The 23,349-nt window shown below is 44.9% G+C and overlaps 2 long non-coding RNA genes across 2 annotated transcripts; both read left to right on the top strand.

The window, feature by feature from the left end:
- Positions 1-2,021: 2,021 nt before the first annotated feature.
- Positions 2,022-2,799, top strand: LOC309335429. Its single transcript, XR_014153496.1, has 2 exons — positions 2,022-2,421; positions 2,556-2,799. It is a non-coding gene; the product is annotated as an uncharacterized lncRNA (long non-coding RNA).
- Positions 2,800-13,100: 10,301 nt separating this feature from the next.
- Positions 13,101-18,593, top strand: LOC309334617. The gene is made up of 3 exons (XR_014153193.1): positions 13,101-13,267; positions 14,084-14,250; positions 18,492-18,593. It is a non-coding gene; the product is annotated as an uncharacterized lncRNA (long non-coding RNA).
- The last annotated feature ends 4,756 nt before the right edge of the window (positions 18,594-23,349 follow it).

Raw genomic sequence — 23,349 nt, 5'->3', positions numbered from 1 at the left:
AATTAAGTTCTTAACCCGAGGTACCACTGTACTTCACTCAGTGATGGGCTCACAAAGAAGGCCTCCTCACAGTGGCGGAGCTTCATGCTCCGGCACCGGGGGCGGGTGGAGAGCAGGTGGGGGCGGGGCTGGCACATGCCCTGGGGGTGTGGCACGCCGCCTGCGGGGGCGTGGCAGCAACGATGGCACCCCACCGGGATTGTGCTGCCAGGGGTGGTGCGTTCCCCCCCTCCTCTTCCTCCGCCAGTGCCTCCTCAGATATTAAGTCCAGGGTTAGCCCCAGACGTGCTGCCTGAAACTAAGGATGATTCTGCTCCTCCCCCACCTCCCATACCAGGTTGGCCAGACTGGAAGCTGAATTTTAGCATCACAGAATTGTAGGGCTGGAAGGGACATCAAGGATCATCTAGGCCAATCATCTAGGCCAATCCCCTGCAATGCAAGAAACTCAGCTGAAGCGTCCATGACAGATGGCCATTCTTGCTTTAAATACTCCACCACCTTTCAAGGGAGTCCGTTCCGCTGTCAAACAGCTCTTACTGTCAGAAAGTTCTTCCTGATGTTTAGTCAGAATCTCCTTTCTTGTAACTTGAAGCCATTAGTCCTCCGAAGCAGAAGAAAACAAGTTTGCTCCATCTTCCATCTGACAGCCCTATAGATATTTGGCTATCATAACTCCTCTCAGTCTCCTCTGTCCCAGACTAAACATACCCAGCTCTCTTAACCGTTCCTCATAAGGCTTGGCTGAACAATCTTCCACTGCACCTGAGGGCAGCAGACTAGCTTAAGGGATGCAGGTGAGGCGGAATGCCTGTGTGTGACACACACACTGCTCTGTTTGCTCATTGCCCTCCTCATCATCTAGTTGAAGCAGCTGCCTCCTGCTACCTAATAGTAGAGCTGGCCATACTGAAGGCAAGGGCTGGCACAAAATAGGAGAGGCACACTTTCAAGTATTTACATCTTTCCATAACGCAGGCATCCCCAAATTAAGGCATGTGGGCCGGATAAGGCCTGCGGGACTCATTTATCCGGCCCGCAATGATGCCCGCTGCCCACCTGCCTGCTGCCTGCTCTTACTGGTACTGCGCTGCACGGCTGCCCACTTCTGGGTCAGAGGAGCACCGGAAATAGCTTGTGCACATGCACAAGCATTATTTGCTCATGTGCAAGCATTGTTTCCTGTGCACATCCGGGTAGGAGGAGACCTGGAAGTGCACCGGAAACAGAGTGTGCGCATGCATATGGGCACACGCTCCCCCGCCCTCCGGCCCGCTGCACAATCGGCGCTGGAGACACCGGCCCGAGGCACGGTAGGTTTGCTGACCCCTGCCATAACGGTTAGTTGACAGTCTCTGAGTTTTAATTTTATGTGTTTCTTATTGTGTTTATATATTCTATATTTTTATTATTGTAAACTGCTGTGCATTTTTTGTAAAAGCTATAGGAATATATCAACATTTTCATAAATAAATAAATGTGGGACCTAATTTTAGGGCTTTATAAATTAGCGGCAAAATCTTGAATTGGGCTCAGTAGCATGTTGATGTCAAAGCTATGGTTTTCCCAGTAGTGATGTAAGGAAGTGAGAGCTGGACCATAAAGAAGGCTGAAGTAATGCTTTTGAATTATGGTGCTGGAAGAGACTCTTGAGAGTCCCATGGACTGCAAGAAGATCAAGCCGATCCATTCTGAAGGAAATCAGCCCTGAGTGCTCACTGGAAGGACAGATCCTGAAGCTGAGGCTCCAATACTTTGGCCGCCTCATGAGAAGAGAAGACTCCCTGGAAAAGACCCTGATGTTGGGAAAGATTGGGGGCACAAGGAGAAGGGAACGACAGAGGACGAGATGGTTGGACAGTGTTCTCGATGAGTTTGACCAAACTGCAGGAGGCAGTGGAAGACAGGAGTGCCTGGCGTGCTCCAGTCCATGGGGTCACGAAGGGTCGGACATGACTAAACAACTAAACAACAACAACAGCATGTTGATAGCCAGGGCAGCTCGTGCAGGGTTGGTGTTAATTATGGCCCCAAAATGATGCACCAGAGTAAATACCCATTGTGGAAACAGCACAACCACTCATTCTTCCTATGAACCGCACAGGATAAAATCATGGTTTTCCCCTGCTTTATGGAGACCTTATCCGGTGCCTTTGTGACATCAGCAGCTATTATTACACCAGTCTCCCACCTTTCTCTCAAAGCTAGCAACCAACCAACCAACCTCACATTAAGGAAAAAGCCAATGACTGAAAGACTCAACAGGAAGCAAAGCAAATACTACAGGCTACTGACCACAGCTACTGCATACATGTTTCTGCCATTTGCCAGACATTTCACTAATTTATTCATATTGCGGAACACACGGCTTTGGAAGTGCGGAACTGTGCGCTGGCTTAAGACTGAAAGGCAGCAGCAGAGGTAATAAGCAAGCCGTCTCCGATTTCAGGAAAATCTGCTGATTGCAACACTAGCAGAATTGGGGTGGGGAATCAGCACACCATCACATTGTTTTGTTTCTAGGAATCGCAGAGGGTTTTATTTCTAATCTCCAGGAAGAAATCAGAGGCCTGTTGCCCAGCCGTGGATTTGCTGGGCATAGAAAGATAAACAGGAAGCATCTCAAAAGAAAGAAGAAGCTATGGTTACACAGCTTTCTCTGCAGAATAGACATGCCATGTTCTGTCTACAGGGGAGTTGCGACTGATCTGTAGGCAGAGTTTCACTTTCAGAAGAGAATATTCCAGTTTTGGGGCTCGGGGCTAGATGCTCAAGTAAATCCGTGTTTACTGCTGGAAACATCTGCCGCCCATATAATTCTCCTTTCTCTTGCTGTAACAACTGGTTGGTCAAAGAAATGATAATGACAGCACTGTGTAGCAAGTTTCCCTGACCCCCTCCAATACCGTATTTTTCGCTCCATAAGACGCACCTGACTATAAGATGCACCTAGTTTTTAGAGGAGGAAAAGGGGAAAGCCCCGGTTTTTTTAGGATCAGCTCACAGTTGTGCAGCTTCTTTTGCAAAGGGGAAAAGCCCCAGTTTTTTGAGGATCAGCTCAAAGTTGCTGAGCTTACTTTGCAAAGGGAAAAAATCCTGTTTTTATGGGGTTCAACCCACAGTTCTGCAGCTTCTTTAGGAAAGGAAAGGAAGCCGTTTCTACAGTTTCCAGACAGATACAGTGTTACCTCCAGATGCGAACAGGATCCGTTCCAGAGCCCCATTTGCATCCTGAAGTGAACGCAACCCACGTCTGTGCACACACGGGTTGCGATTCAGCGCTGCCGCGCATGCGCGTGACATCATTTTGAGCGTCAGCGCATGCGCGAGTGGCAAAACCCGGAAGTAACGCGTTCCGTTACTTCCAGGTCGCCGCGGAGCGCAACCCGAAAATGCTTAACCTGAAGCTACTTCAACCCGAGGTATGACTGTAATCTAATCAGCCAGTCACATGTCGCTGGGGAAACAAACAGCCTCCCTCCGTCTGCAGAACATTCAACAATGGAGGCCTGGGCAAGGGGCCGGGGCCGGGGCCAGTGATCGACCACACATTCGCTCCATAAGATGAACAAGCATTTCCCCTTACTTTTTTAGGAGGAAAAAAGTGTGTCTTATGGAGTGTAAAATACAGTAATTGGCTCAGGCTTGGTGAGGTGGGGAGGGCAGAGGGAATGGATGATGTGCAGAAGTAGCAAGGGCAAGGGGGGCTTTACCCTTCTTCCACCACCATCTCCCCCCCCCCCAACAGCTCTCCACTAGCACACTTCCCTTGCAAACACTTTGGGAGGGCAAGGAAAAGCAGCTGGTGAAAAGCAGTGGGTGGAGGAAGGGCTAAGCAGCTCCTCCCCACTGCTGCATCTCCTCTTCTAAATGCTCCCTCCCAAAGCTGTTTTACCTGGGCCTGGTGTTTCCCAACCTGGTGCCCTCCTGATGTTCATCTCTTGACCGCTGGCCGTGCTGAGTGGAGCTGATGGGAGTTGGAATCCAACACCTGGAAGGCACCAGGATAATAATAATAATAATAATAATAATAATAATAATAATAATGGTTTCCCCAGCCACTTTGGGCGGCTTCCAACAAAGATTAAAAATACATCAAAATGTCACACATTAAAAACTTCCCTGAACAGGGCTGCCTTCAGATGTGTTCTAAATGTCTATGCCACAACAGCAGCAAGAATACTTATTGCAAAGTATTGGAAGACACAAGACCTACCCACCCGGGAAGAATGGCAGATGAAGGTGATGGACTATATGGAACTGGCGGAAATGACTGGCAGAATCCGAGACCAGGGAGAAGAGTCGGTGGAAGAAGATTGGAAGAAATTTAAAGTTTATTTACAGAAATATTGTAAAATTAAGGAATGTTAGAAGGATGTTGGAATGAAGTTTTGTGGTTTTAGCAGAAATGATATTAACGATTAAGTAAAAATGGATTGGTAATTAGTGAAAGAGGAGAATGTAAAAATATAGTATATCAAGATAAATTTTTTTAGGATAATAACAAGGATGGAAAGGATTTGCTGAAATATCTAATTGAACTAGAATACAAAAAAGGGAGGTGTGAGGAGGTCAAGGAAATAAGCAAAGGAAAGAAAGTTATGTAAAGTTGGATTTGTGTGTTTTTTCTTTTTCTTTTTTCTTTTTTTCCCTCTTGGATTGTTTGTCTTTTTTGTAATCCTCAAAATTGGAATAAATATTATTTTAAAAAAACAGATGTGTTCTAAATGTCAGGTAGTTGTTTATTTCTTTGACATCTGATGGGAGGGCGTTCCACAGGGCGGGCGCCACTACTGAGAAGGCCCTGTGTCTGGTTCCCTGTAGCTTTGCTTCTTGCAGTGAGGGAACTGCCAGAAGGCCCTCGGCACTGGACCTCAGCATCCGGACAGAACGATGGGGGTGGAGATGCTCCTTCAGGTATACTGGGCTGAGGCCATTGAGGGCTTTAAATGTCAGCACCAACACTTTGAATTGTGCTCGGAAGCGTACTGGTAGCCAATGTAGCTCTTTCAAGACCAGTGTTATGTGGTCTCGGCGGCCGCCCCCAGTCACTAGTCTAGCTGCCGCATTCTGGATTAGTTGTAGTTTCCGGGTCACCTTCAAAGGTAGCCCCACGTAGAGCGCATTGCAGTAGTCCAAGCGGGAGATAACTAAAGCATGCACTACATTGGCGAGACAGTCCATGGGCAGATAGAATCTCAGCCTGCATACCAGATGGAGCTGGTAGACAGCAACCCTGGACACAGAATTAACCTGCGCCTCCATGGACAGTTGTGAGTCCAATTACCCCATTCAGTTGTGAGCACAATTACCCCATTCAGGACCAGGGAGTGCTGCACACCTGCCCGCCCCCTGTCTCCCAAGAACAGTACTTCTGTCTTGTCAGGATTCAACCTCAATCTGTTAGCCGCCATCCATCCTCCAACTGCCTCCAGACACTCACACAGGAACTTCACGCCTCCACTGGTTCTGATTTGAAAGAGAGGTAGAGCTGGGTATTATCCATGCCTTTTCCCCCCTGCGCATGCCCCAGTCAATGAAGTGGTGATTGCGATCTTGGAGATCTTGTTAAGGGTGCTGGGAATTGTAGCTCTGTGAGAGGTAAACTACAGTTCCTGGGATTCTTTAGAAGGAAGCCATGCACTTTAAATTTGCTTTAAATGAACAGGCTGGTTGTACAGGAACTGCAAACCAAACCTTGCCTCACTTCAAAACCAGCAAAGGATTGGTTCTTTTCAGATGTTTTTAATACATGTGCAATGAATGAAAGTTGGGGAGGCGGCAGGCCCCACCCTGACCAACATATGTGTTAATTGCGCACACATTGGAATGTCTGAAAAAGGATCTAGTCAGAATGTAAAGAAAATGCTGAATGCTGGGATTTAAGGGAATCTAAAGAGTAGACTGCCTCACTCACCCTTCCTTGAATCTTTGCATAGGCATGACTGTCTGAGCAAAAAAATAATTACTTGTCAGCTCTAGTTCCTCATCTGTAAAATGGGGAGATGAATAACCAAGTTGTCACAAAACAAATAGAATAAAACTGTAAATAATTTTGCCGAATCTAGAGTACCACAGAAAGAGGCATGGGCCTCTGAGTCACAGAGGTTAAGCAGATGTCATCTGTCAGAATGGTAATAGTGCAACCCTATGCATGGTTAAAGGTAAAGGGACCCCTGACCGTTAGGTCTTCTGGCGAACCAGAGCAGCACACAGAAACGCCGTTTACCTTCCCGCTGGAGTGGTACCTATTTATCTACTTGCACTTGATGTGCTTTCAAACTGCTAGGTGGGCAGGAGCTGGGACCAAGCAACGGGAGCTCACCATGTCACGGGGATTCGAACCGCTGACCTTCTGATCGGCAAGCCCTAGGCTCAGTTGTTTAGACCACAGCGCCACCCACGTCCTTGGTTACTCAGAGATAAATCCCACTGAAGTCAATGAGACATACTGCCTAGTAAGTGTTGATGGGATTGTAGCATCAGTTAGGCCTATTAACAGGCTATGTACCTTGTTGGTGCATCTCTATACGGTACGAAAAACACATAGGTAAGCCATTTAATAGGGTTGCGGGTGGCGCTGTGGGTTAAACCACAGAGCCAGATCAGAAGGTTGGCGGTTCGAATCCCCAGGACGGGGTGAGCTCCCATTGCTCGGTCCCTGCTCCTGCCAACATAGCAGTTTGAAAACACGAAGTGCAAGTAGATAAATAAGTACCGCTCTGGCGGGAAGGTAAACGGCGTTTCCGTGTTCTGCTCTGGTTTGCCAGAAGCGGCTTAGTCATGCTAGCCACATGACCCAGAAGCTGTATGCCAGCTCCCTCGACCAGTAAAGCGAGATGAGCGCCGCAACCCCAGAGTCAGCCACGACTGGACCTAATGGTCAGGGGTCCCTTTACCTTTTTAAAGCCATTAATACATTACATTTGCTACATGCAGCACAGCAAAATATTTTAAGTGTGCATCTAGATATGAAGTGTGAGTGTGCCAAATAAAAGGCTCCGAAGGCCAAGCCACTAGGTGGCTCACCTGTGTGCCTCTACCTGTTGCGGACTATAGCCCCCATCATCTCCCTGACCATTGGCCATGTTGTCTGGGGCTGACGGTTGTTGGGTGTCCAACAATACCTGGAGGGAGACAGGTTCGCCATCCCTGAATCAGAACATCTGTAGGGGTGCTCCCATGTATGCAACTGTATGTTCAGACAACTCTGCATAAGCTCAGGAACGCTGATCAAAAGATAGTGCTCCTGATTCCATGCGGACAGCTGTAGTAGAGTCGGGGACTCCCTACCGAACGCACACAGGCTGAGGAAGGACCCTGTTGCCACCATAGTGCAGCCTGCCCCCTGCCTGTAAGCAAATTTATACCCTACAAACACATGCAAAGAGCTGAAGTATGTGAAACAGCCTCTCCTTGCTGGCAACTTGCTAAATTGCATTCTTAATATATATATATATATATTTATTTATTAAAGTTTCAAAAAAGTTACAAGAATAAAAAAAGAGAAAAAGAAGCAAAAAATACAAAATACAAAAAAAGCAAAACAATTAAAAACAAATCAACCTTTGCATGTCTTGACTTTCATTTACTTGTTTCCCTGACCTCCTCACACCTCCCTTTTTTGTATTCTAGTTCAATTAGTTATTTCAGCAAATCCTTTCCATTTTTGCTTTTATCTTAATAATTTATCTTAATATATTATAACTTTACATTCTCACCTATTAACAATCCATTTTTAAATACTCCTTTATAACATTACTGCTAAAACCACATAGCTAGATTGCATTCTTAGGCTTTGTGGCATCATGGTTAGAGTGCTGGACTGTGACCTAGTAGACGCGGGTTCGAATCCCCAACTCAGCCATGATCACTAGGTGATCCTAATCTATTTCACAGGGTTGTTGTGAGGGTGAAATGGGAATGAGGAGGAGAAGGAGCAAGCTTGTTTTCTCCTGCTCTGAAGGGTAGGGCTCGAAACAATGGCTTCAAGTTACAAGAAAGGAGGTTCCGATTAAACACCAGGGAAAACTGACTGAAAGTGAGAGCTGTTTGACAGTGGTACGGTCTCCCTCTGTGGGCTCTCCTTCCTTGGGGGTTTTTAAGCAGAGGTTGGATGGCCATCTATCATGGATACTTTAGCTGAGTTTCCTGCTTGGCAGGGGGTTGGACTAGATGACCCTTGGAGTCCCTTCCAACTCTACAATTCTTTGATTCTATGATTCTATGTATAGTACTTTGAGCTCCTCGGAAGACAAATGTGGCATATAAAGGAAACAAACAAAAATAAATAACAAAAATAACAGTAAAGCCTTTGTCCTCAGATGTTCACCACCACCAATACCACTCATGTCTTTCTAATACAGTAGTACCTCAGATTACATACGCTTCAGGTTACAGACTCCGCTAACCCAGGAATAGTGCTTCAGGTTAAGAATTTTGCTTCAGGATGAGAACAGAAATTATGCTCCGGCGGCGTGGCAGCAGCAAGAAGCCCCATTAGCTAAAGTGGTGCTTCAGGTTAAGAACAGTTTCAGGTTAAGAACGGACCACCGGAACGAATTAAGTACTTAACCCGGATACCACTGTACAGTGGTACCTCGGGTTACAGACGCTTCAGGTTACAGACGCTTCAGGTTACAGAGTCCACTAACCCAGAAATAGTACCTCGGGTTAAGAACTTTGCTTCAGGATGAGAACAGAAATCAGGCTCCGTCAGCGCGGCAGCAGCAGGAGGCCCCCACTAGCTAAAGTGGTGCTTCAGGTTAGGAACAGTTTCAGGTTAAGAACGGACCTCTGGAACGAATTAAGTTCTTAACCCGAGGTACCACTGTACACCTTTTGCTGCTACTCCTTCTTACACACACACACACACACACACACACACACACACACACACACGGCAAGCAGCAGACTCTCTCTTCCCCTGGCCTACCCCACTTCATCCCCCTCTGTTCCACTTTCCCTCTATAGGGATCTTTGCAGTCTCACCTGGAACTTGCCTTGCGGGGGGCATTAAAAAATGTTATAAAACAAGCCCCAACTCCCCTGACTGCCAAGAACAAACGCATTCCCTGCCGGCCACGCCCCATGCAGCTGCTCACACAGCCGCAGCCAGATGCAGTTTCAAAGGGTGAGCTCAGACCTCCCAAGGAGTAGCTGTCAGGGCTTGCATGCGGCTTCACTGATTGATTGGGACGGCAGGGCGGCCGGGGGGGGGGGGGAGAAGACAGAATAACTGTTCCACCCCTTTGCTGAGAGTCAGCAACCCACACGCTTTATGCCATTGCCAGCATCGTTGACACAGGCCAGCCTTGTCCACAGATCCTTGCAAAACATTTCCCCCCCCCCCATGGCTTTCTGTGCATTTAAAGCACCCAGCCACCAGAACTGTTGTTCACAGAGGTGCCCCTTCCAGCACTCTTCACAAACTGCAGATCCCAGGATTCTGGGAATAATAATAATAATAATAATAATAATAATAATAATAATAATAATAAATTATTTATACCCCGCCCATCTGGCTGGGCTTCCCCAGCCACTCTGGGCGGATTCCAACAAAATATTAAAATACAGTAACGCATCAAACATTAAACGCTTCCCTAAACAGGACTGCAAAGCAATGACAAACCTAGACAGCATCTTAAAAAGCAGAGACATCACTTTGCCAAGAAAGGTCTGTATAGTTAAAGCTATGGTTTTCCCAGTAGTGATGTATGGAAGTGAGAGCTGGACCATAAAGAAGGCTGATCGCAGAAGAATTGATGCTTTTGAATTATGGTGTTGGAGGAGATTCTTGAGAGTCCCATGGACTGCAAGAAGATCGAACCTATCCATTCTGAAGGAAATCAGCCCTGAGTGCTCACTGGAAGGACAGATCATGAAGCTGAGGCTCCAGTACTTTGGTCACCTCATGAGAAGAGAAGACTCCCTGGAAAAGACCCTGATGTTGGGAAAGATGGAGGGCACAAGGAGAAGGGGACGACAGAGGACGAGATGGTTGGACAGTGTTCTCTAAGCTACCAGCATGAGTTTGACCAAACAGTGGAAGTGCCTGCCTTCAGATGTCTTCTAAAAGTCTGGTAGTTATTTTTCTCTTTGACATCTGGTGGGAGGGCGTTCCACAGGGCAGGTGCCACTACCAAGAAGGCCCTCTGCCTGGTTCCCTGTAACCTGGCTTCTCGCAGCGAGGGAACCGCCAGAAGGCCCTTGGCGCTGGACCTCAGTGTCCAGGTAGAACAATGAGGGTGGAGAATATATGGTATATAACTTATGGGCTGGAGAATAAAGTACCCAGAAGCCTCTGCAGTGCACCTCTATGACCTCAGTTCCTCAGTGGATAGAAAGTTTGAAAACCTCTCTCGACCGAGTCTTTATAAGGGAGATGGATCTCACTGGCTTGCATGTGAAGAAAAGTGCTGATAAGAGCCAGGATTTATGCCCAGCTTATAAGAAATAAGTACAGTAAACTAGAGGAAAGGTACACACATATGGCCCAACAGCAACTCAAGATTCCTGATCCTCTGCTGCCACTCATCAGTTTTCTAGCAGTGAGCTAAACAGCTGAAGATCAAAGGATAGGCTAACTTTTCCCAAACAACTATGTTTTTGTCGCTTTCCCTCCCACTCAGAATGCAAACTGTTTATTTAATTATGTAAAACTGACTTTTTAACAACCCAGCAGGCATAAATTAAGCAAACGAGGCTTTCCTAGCTGCTCTAGCTCAGGGCCAGCAAATGCTTCTCTTACTTAAACGTTTACACCACAGGCTGCTGTTAAAGGCGCAGGAGCAGGAGCGATAAAATAAGGTGGCAACACTGTTCCCCCTGCCCTCAGCAACACCGCTTGTTCCTTCAAACACTCCAAGGAAAGCTGCAGCCAACCATCATTATCATAATTAGGGCTGGGCGATATCTGGTTTTCAGCATTGTGATATATTTATATATCACTATGTCTGAAATAAGGATGGAATTATGTAGAGGCGAACACCATCACGTTTATTTGTATGTAAACTTTCCATGTCATCCTGGCCTAAATAGCTTACAGTAAAGTACAATAGTAAGATATAGTAAGGTAAAGGGACCCCTGACCATTAGGTCCAGTTGTGGCCGACTCTGGGGTTGTTGCCCTCATCTCGCTTTACTGGCTGAGGGAGCCGGCATACAGCTTCCAGGCATACAGCAAACCAGAGCAGCGTACGGAAACGCTGTTTACCTTCCCGCCAGAGCGGTACCTATTTATCTACTTGCACTTTGACATGCTTTCGAATTGCTAGGTTGGCGGGAGCAGGGACCGAACAATGGGAGCTCACCCCGTCACGGGGATTCGAACCACCGATCTTCCGATCGGCAAGTCCTAGGCTCTGTGGTTTAACCCACAGCGCTACCCATGTCCCTTGTAATAGTAAGATATAAAAGCATGCAAATATATAAACGCCGCATTTCCAAGGTAATAATTAATTAATTCAATTCAGAACAAACAACAGCATTTCAGCAGACCTCACCAAGCCTTCACATCTTGAAAAATTGTGGAGGGCAATCCACAAACAACCCATAGGAAACCCTAGCAATAAAAATACTATGGAAGAATACAGATTAACAGTACATATATAAGAAAAACTAAGAGTGCAAGCCTAATGTCCTGATCTTTGCTGCTGCAGAGACTTGGGATCTGTTGAGAAGATAGCTGTCAGGGAGTGGCTAGAAATACCGTACCTCAGCAGAACCAAATGCATATTGAAATGGTGAAGTCCAGCAAAAGTTCACCTCTCAGTTCTGCTGTTCTGCAGAAGCCTGGACCATAGAGGATGAAAGACTGGCGTAACAAGACAAACGCACCAGGGATTAAAGGTGAACAGAAGGACAGGTAAATCAAATCGCCATTAAGCAGGATGGCAACAAGTATACGTAGCAGTGATGATGGGCATTCTTCACTTCAAAAGGCACACTATGTGTCAGATTTAATGGTGGTGTATGTTTGTGCGTAGAGGGACACAGGTGGCGCTGTGGGTTAAACCACAGAGCCTAGGACTTGCTGATCAGAAGGTTGGCGGTTCGAATCCCTGTGACGGGGTGAGCTCCCGTTGCTCGGTCCCTGCTCCTGCCCACCTAGCAGTTCGAAAGCACGTCAAAGTGCAAGTAGATAAATAGGTACTGCCCCAGCGGGAAGGTAAACGGTGTTTCCGTGCGCTGCTCTGGTTTGCCAGAAGCAGCTTAGTCATGCTGGCCACATGACCCGGAAGCTGTACGCCAGCTCCCTTGGCCAATAAAGCGAGATGAGCGCCGCAACCCCAGAGTCGGTCACGACTGGACCTAATGGTCAGGGGTCCCTTTTCCTCTTTATGTTTGTGCATGGACTTGCACTATGTTCACATGAGCAGTATCAGCAGTTTAGTAACCACTCGACTGATTTCCTTCTCACAAGCAGAAAATTCACATGACAAACTGAGATTTCAGCATGCAACTGCAAACAACCTCAGAGTGGGTGGGGCAGTGGTCTGCTGAATCACACAAGCTGTGTTGTCAAACCTCTTCACCGCAACCACACTTGAATTTAGGTCGATGAGAAACATCAACCCGGAGGAAAACTAAGCAGCTGGCCCCATTTCTACCTTGTCTGATTCTTAAGAACAAAGAACATGAGGTGCCCTCCATGCTGGGTACCTTCTGCTGCACATGCCCCTTTGAAATGTGCAACTGCCCCTCTTGCATGCTCAATGCATTTAAATAGTCTTTGCGCCGGAAAACTGGCCAGAACTGCTCTCCATCATCAAAAACAGCGTACCAGGCCAGATGCCAGCTGACACGAGTGCTTGCGCATGTTCAAACTTTCATACGAAACCATGAGATCTAGAAACTTGCTTTCCTCTGTTGAAGCAAAATTCACTATAGCCAAAGAATAATGCATAATATGACTTAGGGGAGATGCATGCAGGTTCCTTGCACTGCGGAGGCAATGCTCTCCCCCGTTTCGTATTTTCCACATGTCTTTCAACACTATGCTGCATTTCAAACAAACAGCACACAATTCTGAGTCACATGGCAACGTCGCTGGCACATAGCAACGTGGAAAGTGTAAGTGATGATGTCACAAGGGCTTTCTCTCAGAGACACCCTTGACATTTTGCTTGACACATGTGCATCTCCTTGGTTTGCTTCCTGTACAGTACATTATTTTGCAGTGGGAGGAATGGAGCAGTTTGGTATATAGTGGAATCAGTGGTGACATATGGAGCCGTTTGCGGGTATTGGGCTTGCCGATCAGAAGGTCAGCGGTTCAAATCCCGACGATGGGGTGAGCTCCTGTTGTTCTGTCCCAGCTCCTGCCAACCTAGCAGTTTGAAAGCACACCAGTGCAAGTAGATAAATAGGTACTGCTGCGGCGGGACGGTAAACGGCGTTTCCGTGCGCTCTGGCAGTGTTCTGTTGTGCCAGAAGCGGTTTAGCCATGCTGGCCACATGACCTGGAAAGCTGTCTGCGGACAAATGCCAGCTCCCTCGGCCTGAAAACGAGATGAGCATCACAACCCCATAGTCGTCTTTGACTGGACTAAACCATCCAGGGGTCCTTTACGTTTACCTACCTATTGGGCGGTATACAAATTTAATAAGTAATAATTTCCCCGTTCCACCTTCTGAAGGTGGTGCCACGTCATACCTTGCCGTGTGGCAGTGATTCCATGGTTAATTGCACTAGATATTGAAATTTTAGAAATGGAATTGGAAAAATGACTACAAACCAGTATGTGCTGTGTAGATTTGCACTCACAAGATCTCCGAGGGTGGGGATGGAATTCAAAGAATAAGTGACCCTAAGAAATAAAAAGTCAAAAGGAAAACCAGCTTGTCAAAAAAATAATAATGGTGGAGAGGTCGCCGGAGGTAACGCTGTGAAAGGAAGGAAATGGTGGAAATTGATGCCAAAGGTGGGTGGTGAAGACATTTAATAATTTAATTAAAATTATTATTTTAAAAAGTATTAAATAACTTGGATAAAATGCAGCTCTTCATTTGGATTGCCAGTTTTGATTTAAACCAAAGCCATGCCTATCTTCATCACTTTGGCATTCCCCCTCTCTTTCAGACTGATCTCCTAACAGGCTCTGCCAGGCTGCTTGCTGGAAGCCGCCACCTGCGTCAAACTGAGACTTTCACTATGACCCACCCTGAAGAGTCCACCCACCTCTCTGAGCCTGCCACCGTCATTCCTAGAGTGCTCTCAGCCTCTGACTTACGGCAGGCTGGCATAAGGCAAGAGGAAGTGGCAAGTGTAGGAGGTTCATTCGGGCCTGGGAACGCAATGAATTTGGTTACTCTCACTGCCACTAAATGACACACATATAAACACCGGAGGTGGAAATTTAACACCAGCGGCGGCAGCTTCTGCCACCTTGGCTTGCATGCTCCATGCCCAATGGACATGCTTGACAATCCTCATGCTTTTGGCAGTCCCAGGCAGGAAGCAAAAACACAAGCAATTTAGCAAGGGTGGTGTTATGTACTGAGTTGAATAGGATCCAAAATGCAGCAGTCTGATTGGTCCTAGAACAAAAGGATTCAGAATGCAGCAGTCTGATTGGTCCTAGAACAAAAGGATTCAGAATGCAGCAGTCTGATTGGGCCTAGAACAATAGGATCCAGAATGGAGCAGTCTGATTGGTCCTAGAACAATAGGGTCCAGAATGCAGCAGTCTGATTGGTCCACAGGAGCCACCCAATCTAGCTCCAGGTGGAAGTGAATCTGCAACCTGATTGGCCTACAGGTGAATCCCGGAATTAGCCAATCACATGGGGCCCATTGTGTAAATAATGTATATAAAGCAGACATTCTGGGGGAACTTCCATTCCTCCTCACCACTATGAGCTGAATAAAGAGCATGAAATCCACTCTCGACTCTGAGTATATTTCAGGTGGGTACAGTCAGATGCCAAAATGAGCAGGGCAATGGCATACCCTCCAACATTTCTCCGATGAAAACAGGGACATCCTATTCCATCGTCTTCATCAAAATTTTATTATTTATACCCCCACCCATTTAACTCTGGGCAGCTTCCAACATATATAAACACATAACAAATCATTAAACATTAAACTTCCTTATACAGGGTGTCTTCTAAAGGTTGCATAGTTACTTATCTCTTTGGCTTGGGGGTCACATAACTCCATACCCTCCAACATTTCTCCGATGAAAATAGGAGAAAAGCAGGACATTCCAGGATCGGGGATGGCTTCCGCAAATCTGGGACTGTCCCTGGAAAATAGGGACACTTTGAGGGTTTACAATGAACAATGTGATAGAACAGCATTCCGTTCCATCCATGCAGAAGTCAACAGTTTCTAGGGACATCTCTCTCTCTCTCTCTCTCTCTCTCTCTCTCTCTCTCTCTCTCTCTCTCCAGTATTATTTCACTTTAAGGGCACATTCTGGCTAGGCAAAGGTACTGCGGTCAGGGCTGGGGGTTGGGGCAAAGAGTCATGAGGGCCAAACAGAGAGTTCTGGATAGCCACATTTGGTCCCTGGGCCTGAGATTCCCCACCCAGCTCCAGTTTAGCAAGGCCTGGGTGGGATGCCATAAATAGCTAGTGCAACACGTTGGCGACTAATATACACACAATAATTGCCAAAATGATAATGCATTCTTTATCAATCTTCTGAGAAAAAATACACAAACTTATGCAAAGCCGCAGAGACTTGCGAACTACCCAACCTAAGATGAACTTATAATGTCTGATTTCAATGGATTTTGCAAGTGCTTAACTCAGTCTTTTGTTTTCTTTATCTTTTTAGGTAAGTTAATGAAGATACCAACAAAAGGTAAGTTCGATGTTGTTCACAATACCAAGGGATGCTAGTGACGTTGTAGATGGATGTTAATGAAGTTGTATTTTTTTTAAAAAAAAAATATTTATTAAGGTTTTTTTTAGATATAAAATGCACACATAAAACAATCTTGCTTCTATCACAACAAATTCTTCGCTTCTTTGGACTCCCTCACGTCCCCCTCTCCCATTTACGTCGTTAAAAATTTTTTTCCAAACAAATTATCAACTTGTTTACAGTCACATGTCCACACATTCAAATATAATCTAGCACTTTTTCCAATAAAATTTTTATATTTTCTTTAATCTCACTTAGCATCAGATTTAAATCTAGTTTAGTGGTGGCCAATTTTTTATAATCTAGCATCCTTCTTAACATTCAAACAAATTACAATGTTTTTGTAGATACATCTTGAATTTCTCCCAGTCTTCCTCCATCTTTTCTTCTCCCAGATCTCGGATTCTGCCAGTCATCTCGGCCAGTTGCATATAGTCCATCAGCTGCATCTGCCACTCTTCCAGTGTGGGTAAATCTTGAGTTTTCCAATTTTTTGCGATGAGAATCCTTGCTGCCGTTGTTGCATACATGAAAAATGTTTGATCCTTCTTTAACACCCTCTGGCCGACAATACCCAGAAGGAAGGCCTCTGGTTTCTTAGTGAAGGTATACTTAAATACCTTTTTCAATTCATTATATATCATTTCCCAGAAGGCCTTCACCTTAGGGCATGTCCACCAGAGGTGAAAGAATGTTCCTTCATTTTCTTTACATTTCCAACATTTATTGTCAGACGAATGGTATATTTTGGCAAGTTTAACTGGGGTCATGTACCATCTATATATCATTTTCATTACATTTTCCTTCAGAGCATTATATGCAGTGAAGTTCAGCCCAGTGGTCCACAACCTTTCCCAGTCCTCAAACATAATGTTATGCCCAATGTCCTGTGCCCATTTTATCATAGCCGATTTAACCATTTCGTCTTGTGTATTCCATTTTAGCAGCAAGTTATACATTCTAGATAGTACCTTGGTCTTTGGTTCTAACAATTCTGTTTCTAACTTCGATTTCTCCACCTGGAACCCTAACTTTTTGTCATTTTTAAAAACTTCTTTAATCTGAGCATAATGTAACCAGTCTCGCACCTTGTCCTTCATTTTCTCCAAACTCTGCAATTTCCAATTGTCTCCGGATGTTAATGAAGTTGTAGACAGGGTGTTTTTTGATATATTAGTGGCCATGTGATGATTTTAGCTCATGGATTTTATTGTTTAATGTCTTGATTTGTATATTGGGGTACTTTTATAGCTCTGTTTAGAGTACGTAATGTTTTGATAATATAAATGTTTTAAGTCTTTTGTATCAGTCCAATATATTTTCTTTTAATTGTTGAATGATTCTGTGTACATTGCGGCAGCCTTTGGCTATGTGCAATAAAACTGACTGACTGACTGACAGTTCGATGTTGTTCACAATACCGAGAGGTGCTAGTGACGTTGTAGTTGGATGTTAATGAAGTTGTAGACAGGGTGCCAGCATTTTGCACTTGTTTCGCCCGGCAGTCCAATAAATCAAGAGGCCGCTGTTCGCCCCCGATGGGGCCCTTTTACTGTGGCTTGCAGGTAGCACACTCCCAAGTTAGTTTTCCGGGCTTCTTCAGTGGTCTAATCTCAAAACCTTGATGCGTATATTGATATTCAATTTCATAGAGAATACTATTTCTTGGGGAAGAATGGCAGATGAAAGTGATGGACTATATGGAACTGGCGGAAATGACTGGCAGAATCCGAGACCAAGGTGAAGAGTTGGTGGAAGAAGATTGAAAAAAAAATTAAAGTTTATTTACAGAAACATTGCAAAATTAAGGAATGTTAGAAGGATGTTGGAATGAAGTAATGTGGTTTTAGCAGAAATGATATAAAGGATTAGGTAAAAATTGATTTTTTAATTGGTGAAAGACGTGAATGTAAAATTACAGTATATTAAGATAAATTATTAGGATAAAAACAAAGCTGGAAAGGATTTGCTGAAATATCTAATTGAACTAGAATACAAAAAAGGGAGGTGTGAGGAGGTCAAGGAAATAAGCAAAGGAAAGAAAGTTATGTAAAGGTTTGATTTGTTTTTTCTTTTTAATTGTTTGAATTTTTTCTGTCTTTTTTATTTTTATTTTTATTTTTTATTTTTCCCTTTTTCTCTTTGTAATCTTTAAAATTTGAATAAATATTATTTAAAAAAAGAGAGAATATTATTTCTTGGCTTAAGCTTAAGAGACTGATTTGCTTACATTCCACTTGGTGGGTTCACAGTTTGCACAAGTCTGCTCCAAAAGCACAACAGGATTCACTTAGGGCAGAACCACAACATACATTTAGAGCACGTCCAATGCACATGACTTCCCCCAAGAATCCTGAGAAGTGAAGCCATGCGGTGGTTTAAAAGTGTGTTGGATTTGTATGGTGCAGAAACTAGATGTGGCATTTAAACATGTGACCGACCTCTTGCATACTTGGTTTTAGTTCCTTAAATAGGAACCCTATAGGCGGGGTCTGGATCTGGACCATGGAGTGGATGAAGGGAAGCTGTCATCCTTCACCCTAGACAGTCCTAATCTAGATTCCACCACCCCACCCTGCTTACTGCTGCTGCTTCCTCCCTGATGGGGTAAAGGTGCCATAAGAGGAAGCCCAACTGAGTAAGATCAGCATCTGTGGGTGGACACAGACATCCTGGCTGCATTCAAAATCGTAAATATTAACACAGGAAAGCCAAGGCTATTTGCAACATTTCTCTTATGACTATTCGTAAATTGCATGTATTGAAGTTTGGTGAGAAAATCATATAGATGTAATGCGAAGGGTAAATGTAAAGGTAAAGGGACCCCTGACTGTTAGGCATAGCTGTCAACCGTCTCTTATTTGGGGGGAAACTCCCTTATCCCAGCGCCGTGTCCCACTGCTGTCCCTTATTGATGATGTTTCTTAAATTTCCTGGGTTTCAAAGGAAGCAGCTCCTCTCCCTCCCTCCCTGCCGGCCAGGGAGGAGGGAGGCTCCAACTCTGTTGCTTGGCTGCTTTGCTCACCCAATAAGGAGTCTAAGAACGACTGGGGGGGTGGAGCTTGCATGCCTTGTGCCGATCAAATTGGCCGCGTTGCCTGGGGACTCGCCTTTGCTCAGCGCTTCTCAGCGGAGAGGGGACGGTGGTTTTCCTTGCTGCATCCCCTTTGCCGGGTTGCTGCGCTGTGGGAACCACCGCTTGAGGCTTCATTTGGCTGCTGGCTGGGCTTTCTGCCTCTTCGCTCGGAGGGGCTCAGAAGTTGAACATACCTGTGCCTGGAAAATCCCTTATTTTGGCTGCTGATCCCTTATTTTCGAGGCTGCTGGTCCCTTATTTTCAAATCTGTAAGCTGACAACTATGCTGTTAGGTCCAGTTGCGGATGACTCTGGGGTTATGGCGCTCATCTCGCTTTACTAGCCGAGGGAGCCGGCGTACAGCTTCTGGGTCATGTGGCCAGCATGACTAAGCTGCTTCTGGCGAACCAGCGCACGGGAACGCCGTTTACCTTCCCACTGGAGCGGTACCTATTTATCTACTTGCACTCTGAGGTGCTTTCGAACTGCTAGGTTGGCAGGAGCAGGGACCAAGCAATGGGAGCTCACCCCGTTGCAGGGATTCGAACCGCCGACCTTCTGATCGGCAAGTCCTAGGCTCTGTGGTTTAACCCACAGCGCCACCCGCGTCCCCAAAGTGGCTTACAACATGGACAAAAACCACAACTACAACATAGCAAAAGTAGTCATAAATAATAAATAAAACGTTAAAAAATGCACAACCAAACTGAACAATTTCCAAATAAATCACAACAAGATCTAAAATAAAGATACAAAAAAGATCTAAAATAAAGATACAAAAAAAAACAACACACCAAGATACAAACAAACAAACAAACAAACAAACAAACCCAGCAACAACCTCCCCCAACAAAACACCCCAGCCCAAGAGTCTGTTCAGCAGCCTCAACTTTTGTAGTCGTATGTTATATGAGGGGTGGGAAATCTGTAGTCCTCCAGTCGCCTGGCTGGACTACAACTCCCATCATCCTTGGCTGAGGCTAGATAACATTAGACTTCCTTGGTGGGGCTAGACAACTAGAAAACATTCTGAACACTTTATAAGCCTATAGAAAAGTTAAGCAAATATTATTATTGCCAACAATGAATTTGGAGATATCAGCATCCCAGTGCCAGAAATGATACCTTCTCTCCACCCCACCCACCCAAATATGTATGGTTTCTGATGGTATTGTTGAAAAAATTAAGGTTTGTGGCACAAAACGCATGATATATGCCAACTATAATTTGTAATCTTTTCTGTGGGAGTTCGATTTCGTCAGGGAGAAAACTTGGCAAGGGAATGAGACTGTTACAAGACAAAGAACTCCAACGCAGTTATGAACAAAAACTACAACTCCTTTTCAGAAATGGTAATACTCAGGAAATATATATGGCAAAACTGTGGGAAGCCAGCAAAGTATACTTAAGAGTGCAAATCATATCTTTTGGGGTTTTCCAGGAAGGAAGGAAGGAAGGAAGGAAGGAAGGAAGGAAGGAAGGAAGGAAGGAAGGAAGGAGAGAAAGAAAGAAAGAAAGAAAGACAGCAAAGGAATTAAAACAGAAACGAAACACTCATTGAGTAGAATTAAATAACAGTAAGCAGAAATAATTAAATACAAATGTATTATTCAAAATCAAAAGAGATTTATAAGAACATAAATATCATGAAGTTAAAACACTTGAAAACAGTTAAGCATGATGATAAAATACTGGCATGCCAAATACGAGAAATAATAATAACTTTAAAATCCCTTTGAAAATAAGTGAAGATGGCAGAAGTCAAAAGATATTTTCCTCTTTTATGGAAAACTGAGTGACCAAACCAAGAACAAACAAAACATGATTTTACTACAGCTCAACTTTCTTTTTTCTGACCAAGATGACTAGTGGAATTTCAATTAAGGAACTGGCAGAAATGAATCATGCAATTTATTCCGAACAAAAACAAAAATCTAGTATTTTAAAAAGTTGAAAAGTAGGGTGAAACAAAAGGGAAGAGGAAAACACACAAGTACAGTGGTACCTCGGGTTAAGTACTTAATTCGTTCCGGAGGTCCGTTCTTAACCTGAAATTGTTCTTAACCTGAAGTACCACTCTAGCTAATGGGGCCTCCTGCTACTGCCAGCGCGCAATTTCTGTTCTCATCCTGAAGCAAAGTTCTTAACCTGGAGCACTATTTCTAGGTTAGCGGAGTCTGTAACCTGAAGCATATGTAACCTGAAGCGTATGTAACCTGAGGTACCACTGTACTCACTCCCCCCACCCAATACAGTGAGACTAATAGTAACTGTTGAGGGGAAAGGAGGGGATTATATCAGGAAAATAACGTGAGAAAGGGTCAATTGCTGCTCCCTCCCCAGTCCTGCCGCTCCAGTAAAATCCAGAAAACTATGAACCAGCTTTTAAGTAAAAAATTGAAATGTCGGGAGAACTTATCATGGATCTCGTGTGTTTTGCCTTGCTTTGGCCCTCAGAGATTTGACAGTAGTTGAAACAATGATAACATCTTTTTGATAAGGAGCGCTCACGTTGCAATCCTACACACACCTACTTGGGAGAAATTCCCATTGAACTCAAGAGGACTTGCTTCTGGTTAGGCATGTATGGACTTGGACTGTTAGTGTCAAAGAACTGCTGGAAAGTATTGCGACACACAGCAAATACCAAAACAAAACTTCACATGCGTCATCTAATACACATTGACATTTGGAGGGGCTGGGGGGGAATTACAGACGTTTGTTTTGGTTTTAGTTTGGGCCAGGCACCAAAATATAATGCTTGTGGGGACATCGATGGGAATTCTCCCATTTCAGGACCTTTAAACAATATAAATGCATTTATACACACACCTTTCCCTAGTACAGGGTTCCCCAAATTTGGTTCTCCAGTCTGTTGTTGGACTACAACTCCCATCATGCCTAGCTAGCAGAACCAGTGGTTGTCCCAGATGAAAGGAGTTGTAGTCCAGCAACAGCTGGAGACCCAGGTTGGAAAACCTAGAATCATAGCTGTCAACTTTTCCCTTTTCTTGCGAGGAATCCTATTCGGAATAAGGGAATTTCCCTTTAAAAAAAAGGGAAACGTTGACAGCTATGCCTAGAATATGTGTTTTCATACACCATCATTTGGTTGGAGAACTTGACTGCATAATTCAGAAAAGTATCGGGTTTTGAGCAGTGGCCGTATTTTGCATGTTGCATTGTTACAGGAAGTGCACATTGAGGAGGCTTGCCTTTAAATGCAAACTGAATCAAATCTCTCTCCCCATCCTTAGATTTCTCTCTCAGCCGGACCAGGAGCTGCTAACTGCTGATGGGTAACATCAAGGTCTCCTCCTTGTATCTCCCTTCTCAGGGGTCTTTACCTCTAAACTGGGCTTGGACCAGCCAGCCCTTCCAAGAGACGACACCTTCCATTAGAGGACGACATGTCCCCTGACAGCGGCCCCCTCAAAGAGAGGACTGTCCTTGGTAATGTAGGACACCACGTAACCAACCTAATGACAGGGAATCCTGACACACTGGTCTGTATCGCTCCTCTGCCTGTTCATTGTGCCTGGGGCTCTTCTGCTGTAGAAAGTGTGATAGGAATTTTGAGGTCTTAGATATATGTTAAATGTTCATAAGTGTACCAACCAAGCATGTACCTAGATCAGCACAGGAAGACCGACCTGGAACCATTTTTGATTCCCAAACTGACCAAATGTTTTCTCTGCAAGGTCAAGGAAAATGGAAAGGCCTCCCCATTGTCTTTTCCTTCACAAATCCTGTCTTAAGGGTATGTCTGTGTTTGAACAGGGTGAGCCTGTGACCTGACTCAGGAACTAAGTTTTTATCATTACTAAGTATTTATCATTACAAAAGACTGGCCAGACTCCCCAGGGTATCCAATCAAGTAAGCAGGGTATCCAATCAAGTAACCTGCCAGACAGGAGATAAACAATGACAGGAGAAAAACAACATTCAAATTTCTGTTTTAGACCGCCTTTTCTGTGATGTAGGCATGATGTATCTGGGGTGGTGGTCTTGAGCTACACCCCTTCTGTGATGTATGTATGTATGATGTTTCTGGGGGTGGTCTTGATCTACAGGGTGGCAATTTCAACATGTCTATATAAGGCCTTGCGCACCATTGTTCTGGGTTCCTCCTCCTTTCCTGCGGGTGAAGGGAGCACCTTGTTGCAACAGATCAACAAAGATCAGGCTTACTAGCTGCTTTGCTTCTCAATATTCTCTGGTTGGCCTCTCAATAAGGAACCTACGTAAGGACTTTATATGGGTTCTTGGATACCCCATAAGGGAAAAGGGCAGATTTTGTTTACAACAAAAGAGAGCACAGATTTGGAGGCCTGCCTCCGCCTGTGGTCTAGCAGGATTTCCCCTGCCTCTCTCAGCTGACAGTTTATCGACACC

The sequence above is a fragment of the Podarcis erhardii genome (genome assembly GCF_964252035.2).
Source record: "Podarcis erhardii genome assembly, chromosome: 2".
Lineage (NCBI taxonomy): Eukaryota > Metazoa > Chordata > Lepidosauria > Squamata > Lacertidae > Podarcis > Podarcis erhardii.
Note: the sequence above shows the minus strand (reverse complement) of the source record. Positions and strands in the feature narration are given on the sequence as shown.